At 41.2% G+C, this 20,325-nt stretch overlaps 1 long non-coding RNA gene across 1 annotated transcript in view; it reads left to right on the top strand.

Moving 5' to 3' along the window:
• LOC125748402 (uncharacterized) overlaps nt 1-14,510 on the top strand; it is a 36,329-nt gene extending 21,819 nt beyond the window's left edge. The window contains exons 2-4 of the long non-coding RNA XR_007399540.1: nt 7,598-7,684; nt 7,760-7,795; nt 14,411-14,510. This is a non-coding gene — a long non-coding RNA (uncharacterized LOC125748402). The remainder of the gene's footprint in view (nt 1-7,597; nt 7,685-7,759; nt 7,796-14,410) is intronic.
• Nucleotides 14,511-20,325: the final 5,815 nt, after the last annotated feature.

Genomic DNA, 20,325 nt, shown 5'->3' with positions numbered 1-20,325 from the left:
GGATGTAGTGGGAGCAAAAGCACCTTTGCATCTACATCCCTGTCCCTAACTGCCTACTCATCCATTGCAGAGGCTGACATAAACACATCTTATCAACAGGTGGCTCCACTGCTCCAGGGAGTCATGCTTTTGGGCTCCATGTACGAATTTGAGTTAAGAATAAAGGGAATTCAGCCACATGAAATTATTGCCGCCAAGAATTCATGCAGACCATTAAAATCCTACTGGGCAAATTATGTTAACATTGCAGGGGAAAAATCTTGTATAATGTCACTTATGGATATTTAATGAATAATAATAGAAACTACACCTTAATCACTGAGACATACAATCTTGAGAATCAAATCAACCTCAGAACATACCTACCTAAGTTCCACACAATCGCATTTCATGTAAGCTAAATAAATGTATAATAGATTATTATTTTTCACTGCATATGAAAATTAAGCCAAGGCAGCAAGCCTCCATACACAATTTTTCATAATACAATTGGGTTTGCTAGAATGCATAATTCATATCACCTTAAATAATTTCTGTAATATTATTTGCAGACTTTTTTTCTTTTTCTGAATTTTGCATTGATTTGGCACATTAATATCGAATAGTCCTGTCATTTGACAGGGATGAAACCAAGCTAGTTACATATAAGGAAAACAGTTGGTTTTTTAGTTTCAGAAATGAAATATAATTGATGCATTAGTTATAGTGTGTGATCATACCTAAGATGCATGACCAAGCCTAGAGACATACATGCATTTTTAAGGGCATGTTTTTGCCCTGTGGTCTTTATTTTTCTTTTCTTTATAGACTTGCATTATTTACGGGGGATTTGAAAGCTGTAATTAATATTTGATGCGATCTGATAGAATGAACCTTTAAGGCATCATCTGACTGAAATGCCCCTCATCTAGGATTAATGATCTTGGAGTTTGAAGACCTACTTTTTGGCTCATGCCAACCATAAAGTTAGAGCCAATGATCAGAACCAATGATGTTCTTGAATTCCTTATCTTTTTTGACAAATAGGTTCACTTTGGGTTCCTACATTTTAGTTAGGTCATAAAGTCTTGATACACACAACCATTGCTATTACAGTCATATATTATACTTATGTATTGTAAATCATTGTCACGTTGCATGTTCTTCCAGGGTTCCAGATGTTATTATTTAAACCAATGCACATATTTGGCAGAGGTGGAGATTTCTGGTCCAGAGAGTACAAATCGCTCCTCAGAAACCTTTCGGACTTTCGGAGTGTCCCGTTAGTGTGATCCCCCTATCTACCAGGAGCAGGAGAACCATCTGACACACTGTAGAGAACAGCTCGCTTCCGGGTTCTAATACTGTACATAGAATATGCATTGTCTAATACCTTAAGATAGGTAACCATCTCATATCGCTCATTGCACAGTTGCTTATTGCCAGAAGGATTATGCTAATGTAAATAGCCTTTAGTGGTAACAAAGTGATGTCACCAGACCCGGTTGTTACAGATAGGATGAAGAGGTAAACAAAGCAGTTATGTCCTTGGTCTACCCTAGCTATTATTTCTCTTGGTGCAACTAAAGGCAAATTGAAAACAGTAATTAGTTTTCTGTGATTGAGGAGTCTGTCTTTTGCTGTCTTGAGAGGTGCTTGGGATCAATTTGTTTGTGTTGCGTTCAACTTTGGCTGGAACAGTGCATCAGTTTGTAAACAAATCATGGGGCAGGAATTCAGGTTCAAATTACGTATCAAACCGTTCCTACTTGAGCATGCGTTATTTTGAGTTTGTCTATTGCAATCAGTTGGTTCATGGAACAGTGTGCCTCCTATCTGAGGTAGCTTTGCTATTTTTATATGGGCAACATTCTCAAGCAAATCCATCATCTTGGGGTAAATAAAATAATAGCTTGATTTACATCCATTCATCCATTTTCTGAAACCATTTGTCCTATTCAGGGTCGAGGAGGGTCCGGAGCCTAAGGGCTCGAGGCTGGGAACAACCCAGGACGGGGTGCCAACCCATCACAGGGCACATAGCTTGATTAATAATTATATAATTGAGATACATGTACTGTATCTACAGTATATATTTTTTCTAATGTATCTTCAACTGGAAATGTATTGCTTATGGGGAAATGAGATGTAGAGGGATGGCGCACAAATGCATTATTACATTGTGGGAAGCAAACCTAGAGATCAATAGGTTTCCTTCAGGAGCCTAAGTCCCCTATATTCAGTTGGCAATTGCTTCAGCGAAACAAATTGTATCTACAACCCCCTTTCTTTCATTACATTCCGCTGTATATGTTCCATTTCACCTGCAAGTCCATCCAGGTTTGAGCATCATGCTTCTAGTACCTGAATCAGAAATGCAGTTAAGTGAGCTTCTCAGTTTGACACGCACGGGGGATATAACGATGGCAGACACCCCCTGTGTGAAGACCTGGTTGTGGTGCAACAGGGCATCCCCTTGGAATAGTAATTTTGAGGGTGTTTGACCTGGCATATTGTAAGTATTGTAAACCTGCTCCTTCTCTTATATCACCCTGCTAATAAACGTGTTTAGATAATGGTGGGAAAATGATGTGTAATAACTCTAAATTGCTCCCCAGGATCGTCTGGAGACACAAATGTTTTACATTCTGGGAAATGACCCCTAAATAAGAAAATAATTAAGAAACATTAAAACGGTGCCCCTTGGGTTTTCATCTCTTCCATGTGTTTCTTCTCAAAGTCGTACCAAGCAATGGTGCCTCAGATAGATGTCAGTCCCAATGATGTTAAGTATAATAAACTTTCACAAGAGGCAGGTGAGGTAGCACGTATAACGCCGTTCACATAAATATGTTATATATTCATCCATCCATCTTCCAACCACTTATGCTGTATAGGGCATCAGACAGTCTGGAGTCTGTCCCAGGCAGCACAGGGCATAAGGTAGGGGACACCCTGGAGTTGGGTGCCAGTCCATCTCAGGGCACACAGTCACACAGACACTGCGGGAAAATTGGAGACTTGCACAGCGTAAGTAGAATGTGAAATCTCACACAGGGAGAGTGGGGGCATTATATCAAACCCCAAGACAGGAGGGGTAGGTAATAGTCTTACACCTTGCATAGTATCTATCTTTTCATTCTTTCAAGAAGATCTTAGTCATAAAATCTGTGGAGGCTTTTATTTTGATGTGTTCAACAAAGTTTATTAAGTATTCATTGTAAAGGATTTTTAAAAGCTGATTTTTAAGCCTGAGAAAAATGTAAATCTCTTGAGATAAGAGAGAAAAAATGTATTTCATTGAGGGAAAGTAGGAATTGAGATATAATACTTTAATATTTATTATATACTAAAATCAATGAAAACTACCAAATACAACATTTAAGTGTCATCCAAAGCACTTCTTGCACATTCATAAAGGAGAACCTTTGATGTTCCAACTCAATCAAAGCCCTTTTTCCCATTAAAAAACATCTGAGTGATTGAAAAAACATGAAAGGTATCCAATGAAGAGCATGGCTTTATAACATTGGAACTGGGAACATAATTTAAGACTAGCTCCTTTTCCCTAGAAGTGCAACTCAAATAGGAGTAAGAGACTCTGAGGTGTTTGTAATTAGCTGTGAGGATGACCAATGCTTTGTTAGCACTGCATGTAATATGTAACTGTAATTATACAGGACTTCCTTTGCATTCTTTGTTAATATGACTGGCCTTAAATCAAAGGTGATGAAAGTGTTCTGTAGAATGCTGGAGGGGGGGGCAGATTTGATTTTGCTTCCTGGTTATTTTACCATCAATCTCGCAGATCAGATAATCAGAGGAGGCTTTGCGATGACAGGCCGTTTACCTCAAACTGTGTTATGAGTAAGACATCTCCTCTGCTCACTCTTCATTCGCCTGGTCGAGACGCCTTGGTAGGACGAGCTGGCGGCTTCCCAAGAATCTGCTGGACAGTTTCTTTTTTCATAATAATACATTCACTTGTGATGTCTTTGATAATATCCAGAAATTCATCACTGTGGATTAGTGTAGCGGATGAACTCTGTACCAATATAACTATGAATAAGACTTCATTTGTTAGATTGGCTGGATTAAAGGCAATTCTAATGATGCACATTTCTGGAAACCATGACAGGAGGATGATATGATCATGCTTCAGTCTTTTCATGTTTCTAGGCCTCGGGGTTTCACTGTAACAAAAGAAGCCTTGGCATGAATAAGCCAGTAGGGGCAAGCAATACAACTTCTAAGGACTTGGTGTTATTAGGACTCATTATGGTGCTGCAGATCAGGGGCGAAGGTTTCTCCTTCTATAGGAGCTTCTATATAAGCTATAGGAGGTGGTAGAAGATTGGATTTAAATACCAGTAAATTCTGGAACATAACACAAAAAAGCTCAAGATGAAAAGAGGATGGCTTCCATAACAGGATAATGATCCTAAATACATCTTGGGATCCACAATGGGCTACCTCACGAGGCACCAGCTGAAGGTTTTGGCATGGTCCTCTCAGTGCCCCGGTCAAAACATCATCAGAAATCTGGGCATGGACCTATACAGTAGTGCATGCAAGACAGCCAAAGAATCCCACAGGACTAGAAGCCTTCTGCAAGAAAGAATGGGTGAAAACCCCCCAAAGAAGACCTGAAAGACTCTTAACTGGCTACAGAAAGTGTTTACAAGCTGTGATAGTCACGAAAGGGAGTGTTACTAAGTACTAATCATGCAGGGTGCCCGGAACTTTGCTTCAGGCCCTTTTTTGTTATTTTGTAATGGTAGAAGATGGAAATAAAAAAGTAATCTTGCTTAAAATATTACAGAAATGTGTCATCTTTACATGCCTTTTGGAGATCAGATCGTGTTTTACTTGCTTAGCTATTCACAGTAACAGACATTTTGACCCCAAACTTCTGCATGCCACCATAGGCTGTAGGAAGCCATAAATTGGTCTGGGGGACAAAAACATAAACACAGCATGTGTCAGTCCTCTAAGTTTCTTTCACAGAAGCTCTTGCCTTGATGCTCTGGAGAAGCTTTGCTGTGTCCTTCACCGACTCCCCGCCGCACCTTCTGCCCCAGAGCCCCACTAGACTTCTCTGAAAAGTAAACCATTTGCTGCGACAACAAACAACATCTCTCCGTTATTCCACAGAAGCTAAAGATTCCCCAGAAGATTGTTACCACTGCCAGCCATTTCCCCCTGCAATAGAGGCAGTGCTTTATTTCAGAAAGTGGTGCTTTTTGGGTTCATCAAATACATCATAATCATCACCATACATTCACTATACAAAAGGTGTTACATCTCTATTATTTCTTGATTGGCTTTCTAATGTTATAATTATGAACCATTATGTTGTAATTATAATCCATTTGCCTTCGGTACGACTCTCTGGAGCCAGATTTGATTGATTCTAGGCCAGATATTAGTGCTTGGGAAGTGTGGCACTAGTGAGACTCACATCACATCACAGGTCTCCACGGGGTCTCCAACGTCACATTTATAATCACGGCTTTCTCTCTCCTGCGTTATGAGCTCTGTTGATGGGCAAATTGGCAAACTGTGCTATGTAATTCCTGGTCATTTGTTCGGGGCTAAGCAGTGGCATTGAACAGCATACACTCTGCGACATTCACACCGAGAGATCGTAGGCACCGGCACACTGGGAACAGTGTTACATTATTCATTATTGATATGTAGCACGTGATGATTTATTTATGTAAGTTTATTTAAGTCTTTTGGGGGGTGTAAAAGAATAGCAGCTAGGCAGGGAATTGGGGAAGCAGATCTGTGCTTCTGGGCAGGCCTGGGGGAATTATCAGACTGTTAACTCCCAGAATGTTCTATAACCACCTTTCTTCTTCAGCACCTAGACTGACAATAGAACAGACTAAATGTGTAAGCTTTAATTCAGATTTACAGTCGTTTTTGAGTCATGCACAGATTTTTTTTTGGACTGAATATGTATAGAAATATCTCGCGAATTTAAAAATCTTTTACTAGAAGGGATGCATAAAGTAATCAGTAAATCGCAAAACAATCTCGTCAGTCTGAAGGAGATTGCACAAACTGACAAATAAGGCCCTGTCGAATTTATTTTAAAGAATTACACTCGACAAGTGAATGTTTTCATACAATATTGACTTAAATTTAAAAATTACATGTATTGGATACAATAAATTGTTAATGCAAATCTATTCAATCCAATCTATATCATTTTACATTTATGCCTTTGTGCGTGTGTCCCTCCCTGCGACTTTGTGTGTCTGTGTGTGTCTGTGTGTCTGCGTATTGTGGTTATATTACATTATTGTGACCAAATTTTTCCCACAATGTAAGAAAAACCTGTTATTTTCACGCCGTGGTCCCAACAAAGATGCAATCAAACACTAAAAATTCCAAAAGTCTCATATTTAGTTTGCTTACTAATGGTTATGGTTAGGGCTGGGTAGGGCTTAAGGTCGCCATGTTGGGATTATGGTTTTCCCCATAGAAATGAATGGAGAGTCCCCACAAAGATATAATTACCTGTGTGTGTATGTGTGTGTGACAGAGAAAGAGGGAGAATTAATAAAATTGTAGCACTTGTTTTCATTCAGGTAAAATAAATGGTTTATATCCTTCGAATTATTATTAGAAGAGGCTTTCAGCCCAAGCCAGAGAGACACTGTAAACCAAAACCAGATTGATCACTGAGTGTTAAGAAGTGATCATTCATCAGTCTGGACCATCTTGTGAAACTAAGCCCGTGTGCTCCAGAGGGTGCCATGTAAACTGTGCTTAATTAAAGTCCCACCATAAAACCAGAGACTGGGACTGTGAGTCAGCTGAAGATGCTCCTCTCGCCTCGAGATCTCAGGCTGCAGTTCTCCTCATGCTCCCCATGCATCTGAAGGTTCCCGGGCCGTAGTGAACCTCACCTCTACTCAGGAGCACCGCGATCACCATGCAAAGCTGATTTACCGTGCTGGTGTCTCTCATCAGACTGTGTCACAACTCAGGGCCCCTAGGAAACCTGATGAATTATAAAGTGTCACCAGTCTTTTCGATTCATTCCCTTCAAATGAGGCTCTGTGCCCCTGTGACCCGGTATAGGACAAGCAGTATAGAAGATGAATGAATGGGTGAATGAATGAACAAGGATTTAATAAAACCTCATTTTGCTTCTTACAAAATATACAAAATTTTGCCGAATGTCACAACATGTTATCAGTACAGCATTTATGCAGATACTGCTATTACTAAAGTATTCAGGGTGTTTTCAGTGATACACTGTAGGTGAAATTTACCTCAGTGAATGATTTTTTTACTGAAGAATAATCTACATATAATAATTATTTCAGCGCTACAGCATAATATTCTTATTTTCTTTAACAAGTAAAACGGCTTAACCAGATGCGAAATCTGATTTTGTGCCATCTGATGACATTGACTCCTCTCCTTATCCATTTGTGTGAGGGAGAAAAAGAGCTGAACCCCACCCACCCCCCACCCCCCGCCAGCGGTTGGCTGCTATAGCGGCGTGCCAGTCATGTCACTTCCTGTGTGTTTAATCCTAATGCAGTTTGACCCGGAGTTAATGAGGCCGTGCTTCTTGTTTTGTTTTCCTGTGCCTCAGTGTTTGCACCTTTAATGGACAGTGACAAGGCAGCGCCGTTCACGGGAGCCAGCCAGACCCGGAACCGGCTCCTTCTGGGCCAAGGAGGTGGGGAGCAAAATAGACAAGGGGTAAAATGAACCTCCTTAGTCGGTTCCAAAAACCAACCCCCTATATTTTCAGGTTCTTCAATCACTTATTTCTGGATTTCCCTAAAAGGTGAGTAATAATTGAACAAATATCAAGAAATATTTTGGAAGCTTTTGAATATAGATTTTGGCTCGTAAACAGAATAGAGATACAGTTCATTCCTCTGAGGGGAACTGTGTGTGTACTGTATGCAAAAATACCTCTGTTAGATTCTCCTTTGGGAGTCACATTGTTCAAAGTTCAAATGTAGTTCCATCCTTGTTTGTTCATCTTAAAAAAGACAGAACAAAACAAACACTGACACCAAAAATAGTCTCCTTGTCACGACATTGCCATAAAAGATTTTTTTTTATATGTCCTGAATGAAATGTAATTAACTTTAAATAGCTGAACAGCAGTCTAGTTCTAAACACTCAAGGTATTTTCTACACAAAGAATAGCAGCATCTGCAAAATAAACAAATAAATAAATAAAAACATGTGGAGACGAACTAAATGGAATATTTGGCAGCAATAACAATGACTGAGCAGTTTGCCAGTGGTCAAACTGAGCTCCCCCCCCCCCCCCCCCCCCCACCCATCGCCATTCTCATTAATAACTATCGACCTTTGCAGACAAGAGCTTGTATGTTTGAGTCATAGAGTCATAGGCCATAATATTTTAAATAGCAGATTTACTACAACTGCCCATGATCAATTTTGCCAGCAGTTATGCACTCAGTTAATGCAGTAGGAATCAGGGTCTTATCATAAGAATATAAGGAGGCCTCTATGTGCCACAAGGCCAGGGCAGTAACAAACAGGCAGAGATTAGATTAGGATAGTGATACACGTCCGGGAACATAGCTTAAAATATACAGCATGACTGATTCTAGGCAAAAAAGGAAGAAAACATCTACAGTATACACATAAAATGCGTACAACATAAACAAAAATCATGTAACTTTGAGTAGACATGAATGTGAAAGTACATGCTTACTTAATGCATTAATTAACCAGTAACATTCTTGGATCAAGGTGAAATACACTTATCTTGGTTAATTAGTGGGTGGGGTAAAGTAAAAAGGTGCAAATCAGAATAGGAGTATAAGATTAACAATATTATTGGCATTCAGTTAAATCATTAAGTAGTAAAAAGTATTAGGGACGCACTAAGAGCTGGAATCTGCTACTCAGCCTCTCTGAGCGCATTTGATACTTTACATGGGGGGTCATGAATTATGTAGTAGTACACACTTACTTAACAAATTAATTAACTAGCAAGTGTTTAAGTAATGATCCCATGCTTGTTCATCATTAATCAATCACGACAGTTCTTATATTTCATGGGTAAAACTATATTAGTTCATGTTCTTGTAGTAAATTGAGTTAAGTCATTTTTGCCCCCTCAAGTGAAGTCTTAATATTAGTTAACTTTTCTGTCATAGAGGGACCACTAGCCTTAGCAGGGATCTTCTCCTTCCTATGCAGCTAATATAGTGGCTTAATGGAACACATGAACTGTCATGATGTGATAACTGATGGACAAGCATGGGATCAGTACATAACAAACACTTAGTTACTGGTTAATTACTACATTAAGTAAGCATGTGCTACTACATTATTCATGTCCCCTCAAAGTGTGATCAAAAATGCTTTATAAATTCGATAAGAGAAATGGATATTGTTCATTACTAATGGATTTGACTCCAAAGGCAGCAAAAGGCCAAGTCCCAAGTTAACCTTCATGAATAAATGAATATTAAAACAGATCTCTTAACATATACTTAACATGAAACATGTATTTATCTTAAAATTAATTGTGAAAATATTTGGGGAGTAATAAAATAATGATATACATGCAGAGATAGGCAGCATTTCAATTAAATATATTTAAAATACACATTTAATTACTTATAAGTATTTTGTCATTTGTGTTTTGTCGGATGGAAAAAAAAATCTGATGTAATTTGTAACATCATATTTTGGAGATTGTGTTTTACGTATTTAAGATATTTAATGGAACGATATTATTTATTTATTTCCTGTCATTTTAAGAATGCTGATCACAGGTTTACAGACTTTTAAATATAGCCTGTCACCATATTTGGCTAGATTCACGTAAATCACATGACACATCCTGCCGGGCCAAGCTTGCTCATTGCAAACTTCATTTTCCTATGACCAGTAATCCAAGCTGCTTTGGTGCTCATTTAAAAGGACATAGTAAGATATACTACATGATATTGCTCACTGAATGTCAGGAAAATAGCGCACTTACTGTAGCAAACAGCAGTACTGTGCTCTATGAACTAATGAATTTACTTGCTTGTCTGCGAGTGGCATTCAAGTTCATCTCAAGAGCCATGCTCAGGCAGTGGCGTGCTGTGGTTCCTCGTATAAGGCTTCATTAGCTGCATTAGGGAGAACTCAGGCTTGCTACTTTTGTTCCTAAGAGCAAAATTAATTTCTATGAGCTAAATGTTGGAGTTCTTATAGCTACTGAGCCTGTGTAAAACTGAGAACCGACTGGTGAACGTTGACCATTATTTGCCTCATAGCCGCTGGTTACTTTTTATTGGGCCTATATATAAAAAGGTTATTCTTTGAGTTCAGCACTCAATTGTAAAACAAAGCGGGAAATTCATGCATTATGATAATTAAAGAAAGCGTCTCGTGTGCTATACGGAGACAGCGGCCCCCCTGTCAGCCACCGGCACTAATTCTGTGGGAAATGCTGGGTATAAATTAAAGGTGTATCATTTCTGAATCTGAGTGGATGACATTTGTACCAGGACTCTGTCTTCTGGACCCCCCCTCCCCCCCCCAACACACTGCACATGTAACACATGTAAATCACAAAATTATTATTCCATTTAATGTCAGGGCTAGCTGTATATTTTGTAAATGCTACACCTTCCTGCGGCTGTAATGGTACACGTGTTCATCATGTACCGTTACTATTTTACATGTACCCTCGGTGACCAAAGAAGTTAAGCACGCAGAAGTAATGGTCCGATTTTGATGTAATTTGGCCCACGTGCAGACCAGCGATGGATATGTAAATGATTCAATTTGCAAGAAGCTGGCACGTCTAGTCACCAGATACAGAGGATTCCTCGGGGACGAATTAGACAGCATCACCAGCACTTGATGGAGTTCGATAGGGGTCGCATATAGTGGGTATGCATGAGGCAGCAGCATGTGAGGCATGCAGATGTCACAGTCACCCGATGTTGGGACCAATGGGCACATGAGGGCACCCACACATAGCGTGAAGGTTCCAGGTGCCCAAGACAGACCCCATCAAGGGAGGATCGTCGTATTGTGCGCCAAGCATTACAGAACCCCATGACACATGCGCCTGCCATCCGATCACAGGTATTAGACTCTCTCCAACACCCCATGTCATCCCGCACCGTGTCTCGACGAATAGCATCAGCTGGACTACGGTTTCACCGTCCCATACGTAGGCTGCCGTTGACACCAGCGCAGGGACGGCTGCTGTAAGCAGGACTGGCGTCGTACCATGTTCAGCAATGAATCTCGGTTCTGCATTACCATGGATGACCGTCGTGTGTGCATATGGCGGCACTGAGGGGAGACGACCAATCCTGCCAATGTTACACTGGCGTTACTCCTGGCATCATGGTGTGGGGGGACATAGGGTATGACGTCATGGCATGGGGAGACATAGGGTATGACGTCATGGCGTGGGGGAACATAGGGTATGACGTCACGGTGTGGGGAGACATAGGGTATGACGTCATGCTGTGGGGAGCCATAGGGTATGACGTCATGGTGTGGGGAGCCATAGGGTATGACATCATGGTGTGGGGAGACATAGGGTATGACGTCACGGTGTGGGGAGCCATAGGGTATGACGTCACGGTGTGGGGAGCCATAGGGTATGACGTCACGGTGTGGGGAGCCATAGGGTATGACGTCATGGTGTGGGGAGACATAGGGTATGACGTCATGGTGTGGGGAGCCATAGGGTATGATTTCAGGTCATCTCTGGTAGTAATTCAGGGGGAAATTACTTGTATTTTAATTAAATACATTTTCTCACACATATGTCACACATTCCCAGTTTGTTACATTTTATGAGCAAGCATTTATACTTTTTAACAAAATACTTTTTTATTGTATTTGTGCCCATCTCTGGCTATATAAAATTTAAGATTAAAAACATGAAACAGCAGCGGTATTATAATGAGTGAAATGATCTAAAAAGGGTAAAAAAAAATGTTATATGAAACTGAATCATATGGAAGCTTATTTTTCAGTTTTCAGTTCAATTTTCATTCATAAGAAATTACTTTGATGTATAAATTATTTATGATAGAGAAAATGTGAAGATTATGTTGCAAAGCGCTATTAGGTCACAGAAAGTTGATGGACAGAGGCTGGAATAAGTACCAAGCCTGATATTTACAAATTTGTTCCATTGAAGCTCTTTTCATTGCAGGAAATAAAACAAATTGTACCCAGTAAAGCAGTTGGATGAAACTGTCCCATTACAGAAGCCTTATTTATGCAAGAATCAGGACCTATGCTCAATAGTTTAATCTTTTTTATAAGCTTATCAGACTTCAATTTCCTTTCATTTGTGCAAGACTTAATAGCAATGCTTTGCTATAAAAAATCAGCCAGTGATTTTTGTCAGGGATTTACTGACCCTGTAACCTTTCCAAGTTTATCACTTCCTTAGTCATAGCGACCTCACAGAAATAAGGCAACAGCAGTTCATGCTATGGCATATAATGAGCCGTTTGAGTGCCTCCAAGCAGGGTACCAGGCACAGTACAGAAAATGGCACTTTTATTGTAGCCCTTTGGCAAAATCATCTTCCATCGTGCTTTTAGACTACATCGGAATAACAACTTTCATTAGCTGCTTGTATCTCAGCCTACCCTCTTCCCAGCATTTCATGCAAATGAGTGAAATAAGGATTTTCTAATGTTCGTTTAGAAAAATTCCTTTGTTGCGCATGTGAACAAATGAATTTTCGGCAGCCGCGTATTAGTTCTGAAACATTGCCGTTCATATGGTAAGCAGCTTTCGACATAAACGTCACGACACTATCATTAATAATAATAAATGCGTGATGTAAACAAATTTGTAGCATGTTATTAAAGACTAGCATCCCACTCAGGGTATTGAAAATGTTAGAAAGTGCTCTACATTGGTGCAAATAAGTGGTTAAATTGCTTTTTGGGATTAATGTTAAAATAGACATCGCTCTTTAAAGGAACAGACCTGGATATCCAGTGATGCAGAACGGGGTTCAATGTTGGTTCAGCAGGAACGAACAACATGCCTGAAATGCTGCGATAAAGACTGGCTTGTGGTTTGTCCTTTATAATATTCTGTTTGCTATAAAACATGTCACATGCTGAGAAGTGGGGATCAGGCAATGTTGTAATAGAGAGGATGATTCATGCTTTCAAAGGAAACTCGAAGAGTGAGTGAATGTGCATTTGCAGACTCGAGGATGGTGAGCCTATGAATGCTTCAAAAGCCACACCCCCACCTCCCAGTCTCATGTCTCCTGTACCTTTGCAGCCTCAACACTAAATTCCGCTAAAGAAAAAAAACCTGGCCTGCTTTGTTATGTTTGACCTGTTGTTTTCGCACAATGTGGCTGAAAGACAGAGCAGCAGAGGAATGAATACTGACCTAGAAATAGTCAGGTAGCAGATCATCTCTCTCTTAGATGTCACCTTTGACATCTTAAAAAGGCATAACAGATACTTTAAACATACTGTTCTCCTCTCGTAAACATGTTTCTAGCAAAGAGTAAAAGGTGATGAGAACCAGTACAAGGTGGGAATAGCCCAGGAATGCAATTAAAAATCTTGCAACCAAGCAACGTAGCGTGCTCAGCAGGTAATAGGGTTTGCAAAATCAGCGGGCTTGTCCTGGGACTGCGTTAGCACATTTTTTAGCGGCATGACAAGGTTTTTTCAGCACTGCAGCAGAGTGTCAGGGATGGTTTACAGCTGGTGGGCAACCATCCATCAGGAGTCCTTACCCAAAGCACTCTGGTAGAGTATGGGACAGAATTCACTTTCTGTTATTGACTAAATCACTAAACGTAACATCCAGAAACACAATCGTATAAAAGGGATACCGCCCGTGCAGTCTTGCCGCCAACATAAAGACAAAATGGCTCATTTTTAAAGTGCATTTCATAAGCAAGTAATAACTGTGGCAGAGTGTGAGGTGTGACAAGAGTCAGCTCGGAGAGGCTGCTGTTCATTTTACAAAGGGTGTAATACAACCCAAAAGAAGGCTGTGGGATCTTCAGGAAGAGGTGGTGGTACAGGGGTGCTATGGGGAAGTTATGGGGTACGTGAGGACAGGTCTAACGGATATCTAGGTCCTCCTAATCTGTACCAGGCTCATCTAAAAGGGGGGGGGAGAATAATGTTTAAAAAAGGGGAACAATGGCAGTTGAGTCATGAATGTTATTACCCCAGCATCTGCTGTCGGCCAAGCTTTTCTGTCATAGAGGGACCACTAGCCTTAGCAGGGATCTTCTCCTTCCTATGCAGCTCTCTTTATGCTGCGCTTGTACTCTTTCTTCTGGAGTTTCCTTCCTTATCAGTGGCTTCCAGTCACAGTTGATTAGGGGTCGAGCCTGGGTCCGACTGTCGGTCATTTTGGTCCTGCAATTAATGCAGAGTGTCCTGTCCGACAGCCGGAACAGCAGGTGAGGCATCATGATGACAAGTCCCACCCCCATATAAGCTACTCCAGGCAAGGAGAAGACATCGCCCAAGAAGGCTTTGAAAAGGGAGGTACCATCTGCGCTGGCAGGTACACAACCTGGCCAGTGCTGCACCTGGAACAAGAAGTCCTGCAGAGAGAGGAACCATCAGGTGACATGAGCATTGGTGTCATGCACCTGGTCTATCCATTTGTAGGAGCACATGGTCCATAGTAGGGGCATATAGGGACCAGCACAAACTGTCAACCCGTAAGGCAGTACTGTAGCTGAGTGACCGCCCACTTCACAAGTCTTGACCCCAAAGTTGAGGACCAAGAGCCTGGTGCTGGAGGTGTCAGTCTGGATGAAAATCAGGTGGTCAAAATCTGTGGCTCATAGAGCTACGTGGCCTGGAATGCAGTTTCTGCCTCAAGGGTCCAGATGACCTTCTCTTGCTGGCTTCACTTGCTTTGTGAAGGTTGACAGTGGGGCTGTAAGAAGAGGACCAGAGGGGGTAAAACGGCAATAACACCCCATAAACCCTAGGAAGGCAAATAGTTGCGGTCTTGCTAATCAATCATGCATGCAGATCTGTGTCTAAATTGTGTGTATACACAGTTTTATGCATAGTATGGTATTTGTCAATTTTTACCTCCAGCAAAACTTCCACTTCATTCTTGGGTGAAGTTCCATTTCTTCCCTTAAGCACTTTTTTAAACAATTTCTTAATAGCAAAATATAGTTAAGTCACAATACAATCATATAATGCAAAAATATATTACAGGTAGCATTAAGGAGATAAGGGTGTACAGTATGACTGTTCATGTCTGCAACACATTCTCCTTGTTGCGACAGTAGGTGATGGAGGGACAACCCATATAACAGCTCTCAACAAATGGTTTTATTACCAAAAACAGAACACAAAGAGAGAACCAGAAATCAAAGGGACCATGAGAGGTCAAAAACAAAACAGGTAAACTACAATTACTAAGGCAGGGAACAACACAGGAACAACACAGGAACAACAATAGCATACACGGGGAAACGACCACACCTACAAACAACTACAATGACCGACTAAGGAACAGAACAAAGGAAGGCACTTAAATAGAATGATAACAAGAGTAGATGAGGAACAGGTGAGAACCATAACCAATTACTATGGGCTCGGGGCAACAATGAACCCGGTGGAAGCAATCGATCAATAGACAAAGAAAAGGTCCAAACACCAAGGCACGTAAAATGAGGAAAACTGAACAAACAGGGAACAAAAAAAGGAACTGTAACTGAAATACACAAACACATGACAAACCAGGAAAACACAAAATAACACGCTAAATAAAAACTAGGCTATTCTTCTCAAACGCACAACAAAGTGGAGAATCAGGATAATGGCCGACCGCATAGCCCATTAAGCCACGTAGCGGCCCGGGAAGCAGGGAAACTAGGGTAACACCAAATGAGATGGCCGTTGGAAACTGTCGACCAAATGGGGAGAAGACGCATGGGACAAGGTACTGATCCTGATGCCCCAATTGTGCAGTTTGATGTGTGTCATGCGGCCGTTATATGCCCATGGTTCATTGAGGGCATTTATTTAAATTAGTGTTGCCATGCACACACCCTCACATTTAGAATAGAGAGATTTAGCAACGCTAATTTACTTTATATAGCTGTGCATACACACAAGTGATAAATGCCAATTTACTTGTATGTACCAGTGATGCGTACGCGTATGATTTTCAGGAATTATTGTACGCACGCTTCGAAAAATGAGACCCCAAAAAGCTGTAATTTTTTCCCTGTGGTTTCAGGATGCTAGGAGTGCACCTCCTGTAGTCCTAGGTGACACTGTCTGGGATCAGTGTTAAGCCCCGCCTCCCTTACGTCATCCAGCACCCTCGTCAGCCACCAAAGGCGTTCTGCCCAGCACATCGAATGGGCATGGCAGTGATCCAATGTGGCCTCTGGTCTTCAAGCATGAGGTGGTAGAAGGTGGCTGGGGCTCCATGCAGCCCATAGGGGAGGACTGTATACTGTCTGTGCCCACTAGAGGCACTGAGGAGCAGGCTTCGCTTGGGCGACTGGAGTCAGTGGTACTTTCCAAGTGTCTTTGGAGAGATCCCATGTGGAGAGCTTGTTGTTCCTGGCCTTTGGATAGGGATTGATCTGAGATTAACCATGTTCAGTTTTAGAGATCATTACGAAACTGGAGGGTATTGTCAAGTTTGGGGGCCCTAATAACAGGGCTTGAAGGCAGGCTGCTTCCCTCGATTCCTCCCAGCTACAGCATCTGCTGGACCTCCTGCCCAATGGCTTGCTAATGTGCCTCTGGGAGTCTGTAAGGTAGAGTAAAGATGAGTATGATGACCGAAGTTAATCAGCAGAACTCAGGGCTAAAAATCAGAACAGAGTAAAAGTGTAACTGACAAGAATATTTTGAAAATTGTACCTGACAGGGCAGTGAACAGAAACCTGGAGGTGGCTCAGAAATGGGAGACAAAATAATGCATTTATTGGGGGGGGGGGGCATGGACTGGGCAGGAAAATTTATAGCAAAAGATGTAGGGGAAAATAAAAGACCTGTAAGGTTACTGAAATTGAATGTGGCTTTGGAATGTAAAATATTACATGAGAAATATTAGTAAAACATTGCATTGTTCTCTCCATTTTCCACAAAGCAGAGGGCAGAACCCCTGGATGGGTAAATGGTAAAATATTTATGAAATAATTATATTTTTGCTCTTTTCTTAGTTTTTGAAAAGCCCAGAAAGTTAGCATTGCGTAGTTCTGGAGGGTGTGTTTCCTCAAGAGTTATACAAGACTTTCTGAAGGACAACCAATACTTGCCATGCTCATTAAAACAGTAGACAAACGTGTACTGGTCCAGTTCCCTCGCTCTCTCCAATTTGCCTTATAATGGACGGCCGATGTAGAGGTAGCGCAGCTGTAGCCTTCCAGAGAATCACTGACATGCTGCACATTAAATAGTCACTTAAGAATTGTTCTGAAAAGCTGTAGATGAGACCAGATAAGCTCGTTATAGAAACACGACATTGGGCCGCAGGTCAGGATTTGTTAGTCTTTATTTATCGCTATTTTCAGGGGTGGAGTAAATTTATTACTTCTGTATAATGTCGCCGGATTGTAACAGCACAGTGGGCTTCACACTCTGAGGACTGTTGATTATTCTTGTTTCACGCTCTCGCACCCAAGAATTATTAAAGTTACTAATATCAGTATTTGAACAGGATATTGGCTTGTTTATTTAAAGTAGCTAGAAAATCTGTACATGCAGGCCGTAAGGAATCCGTCTCTCTAAGCCACTTGGATAAATTCCTTGCGCTGTGTTTTATGGTTGGGGTGCCACTGGAACGTTACATCATGCATCACGAAGCAGCTGCAGGGGTTCGAAGGGGCACGTTCACACGCCGTGTGAAGCTTGGTTTATGGCACCCATAAGCAATGATGAATGGCTTATTCAAATGTCAGATAGACCGCAAAGCATATCTTTGTAATTACACTCAATGTTTTTCACCGGGGTCATGGAGGGGTATTCATGGACCATGCCCCACCAAATAAGCCATTGTACCCTCCCCTCCCTAAATGTCACCCACCAAGGACACAATCTTTTATTTTAATTTTATTTTTGAATAACATATGCATCCCGAAACAAATAAATTCATACTCCCCCATGGGCATGGCTACAGGTTGTCTGCTTATCCAGCCCCACCCCCACTGACAGCTTAAACTACTGCCACTAACCACCCTCAACCCCCCTCCCCCCCCGACCCAATGTCATCTCCTGTCAGATTTGTTCTGGTGCCAGCACTAGTTTTCACTTGGGATTGTCATCCTGTCTGCAATACATGTAGTTTCCGAGACTATGGTAAAGACTGAACCTGGATCACAATAAAAGTCAGAATTGTCAGAATTTGCCTTGGTGGTGACCCATGATTTTTACTGTAGTTCAGCGTTTTTCACAGTCCAGTCCTTGGGACCTGAGGATTGTCCACATTTTACCTCCCTCCAGGGACCCCTGTTCCCCAAAGACCGGATTGCAAACTGCTGTATTAAAATGAAACAGGACATAGCACCGTCTCCATCCAAAATGTTGCATACTTCCACATAGATGGAATTATCTTGGTTGCTTTCATGAAATAGTTTATTATTTTATGAAAGCAGCCGAGTCTGTTGTCTAATAATGCGAATAATTGCTTTCAGAGATGTCTGAAGTGTGTCTGCAGGGTAAATTAAAAACAAAATACAGGATACATTATTTCATTAACATGTCACAAAATGATTAGTACTGCTTGGCTCAATAATATTCATAAGATGCTGGGTAAGTGCTGAACATGCCAATAAGAGTTCATATTTTATGCAAACGTATTTTATGCAGTATCAAAACTACATGGAAGAACAGAACTGAAGGTTTTTCTGTTTCAGGGATCAGTGCTTCTGTTGTAGTATAGATATTGATATTTTTGGCAAAAATGTGGTCAAACTCATTTATTTGATCGTGCTGCTTTTGCATTCCTGCACAATCTGAGAACATGTACTTGAATTCAGAGGCAATAATACAAATTATGATGTTTTTGTGACCTTACCTAAAGTTTGGCAATTTTATCTGATTATAAGGAAAGGAAAGTGCAGGACTACTGTAAAGACCTGAAAAGTAGACACTGTTCTCAAGGGAAAGGAATCTTATTCTAGATCAATATCCATTTTTGGGAGCCTTTGTTAAAAAGAAAAGAACCTGATTTTCCGTTACAGAACAGCGAAGCTGAATCTCGCATGTTGGCGTGTGTCAAGGTCGTCTCCTTACTGACCTTTTTCTTTTCAACACCAGCAGCTGGGATCGATGGCATCTTGTCTTGCTGCTTTATCTCTTGCCTGGATAGTTGGTTGGTTGTTTGGTTGGGTGGGGTGACTAGTCTTTTACGCTGCATGGGTTAGGATATTCCGGAAAGAAGCCCCACTGGAGAAAGAAAAGACTATAAGGGGAAGCGGTATGGAGGCTGGTCCTGTTCGTTTGCTGTCACTGAGACGCTGAATGCAAGACCCTCTGCCCTAATGCACTCCTGCCGGCACTGTGCTAACACTGAAGTCAGGGGAACTTTATTTTTCTCACATTCACTTTATAATAGTCTTGCTTAATTGGAATCCAAAGAAAGAGGAGTGGAGGAGGATTTCCATTTGAAAATGTGGCAACCCTATTACTGCGAGTAACAAAACACACAAATCCTTTGCAATACCACCTGAATCTTTATTCTACCTCAGCCTGCAGTTGCCTAATTGTAGTTAATGCTTGCATAGATAAATAGGCGTGACAGTTTGGATGCACGAATAGTAACTGCAATATTTAAGCTTACTGACACCATTTTTTGTGATGTAAGGGTTGATGATTTAAATCTAAGATGTCAATGTGAGATGCAACCTTTGTCCTCATTGTGGTTGCTTCGGATTTTATGATGTTATTACTTTAGGGAGAATGTGCAGTTTTACCCTAGTACCCTATCTTTCATTTTTTTGTGTGTTCAAGCTTTATTGATCGATATTGCAAAAAAACAAAAAAAAAACGGACTTTGAACAGCATACGTGATTAGATTAAATAGCAGTTCTTGTGGGTTCCTGCACTCCTTTGTTGAGAGATCTTATTAGGTGTTGGAAGGTGACTTTCCTTTCAGCCAGATGACACATGCAAACATGCGGAGAGCAGCTCTGTCAGGTTGTCGGGGCAACAGAGAAAAGGAGGTATTGATTATCTGAGCCAGCTGCATGCCCTCCCACCGTTGCTTCTGGACAGTGATCATCTCCAGGTCTCTCCTTGGACCCAGACTGATTATTTAATGTCCCTGGACCATCTGACAGCCAGCGGGGGGCCCACCTCGGCCCGAGGCACCTCC

The sequence above is a fragment of the Brienomyrus brachyistius genome, chromosome 9, assembly GCF_023856365.1.
Source record: "Brienomyrus brachyistius isolate T26 chromosome 9, BBRACH_0.4, whole genome shotgun sequence".
Lineage (NCBI taxonomy): Eukaryota > Metazoa > Chordata > Actinopteri > Osteoglossiformes > Mormyridae > Brienomyrus > Brienomyrus brachyistius.
Note: the sequence above shows the minus strand (reverse complement) of the source record. Positions and strands in the feature narration are given on the sequence as shown.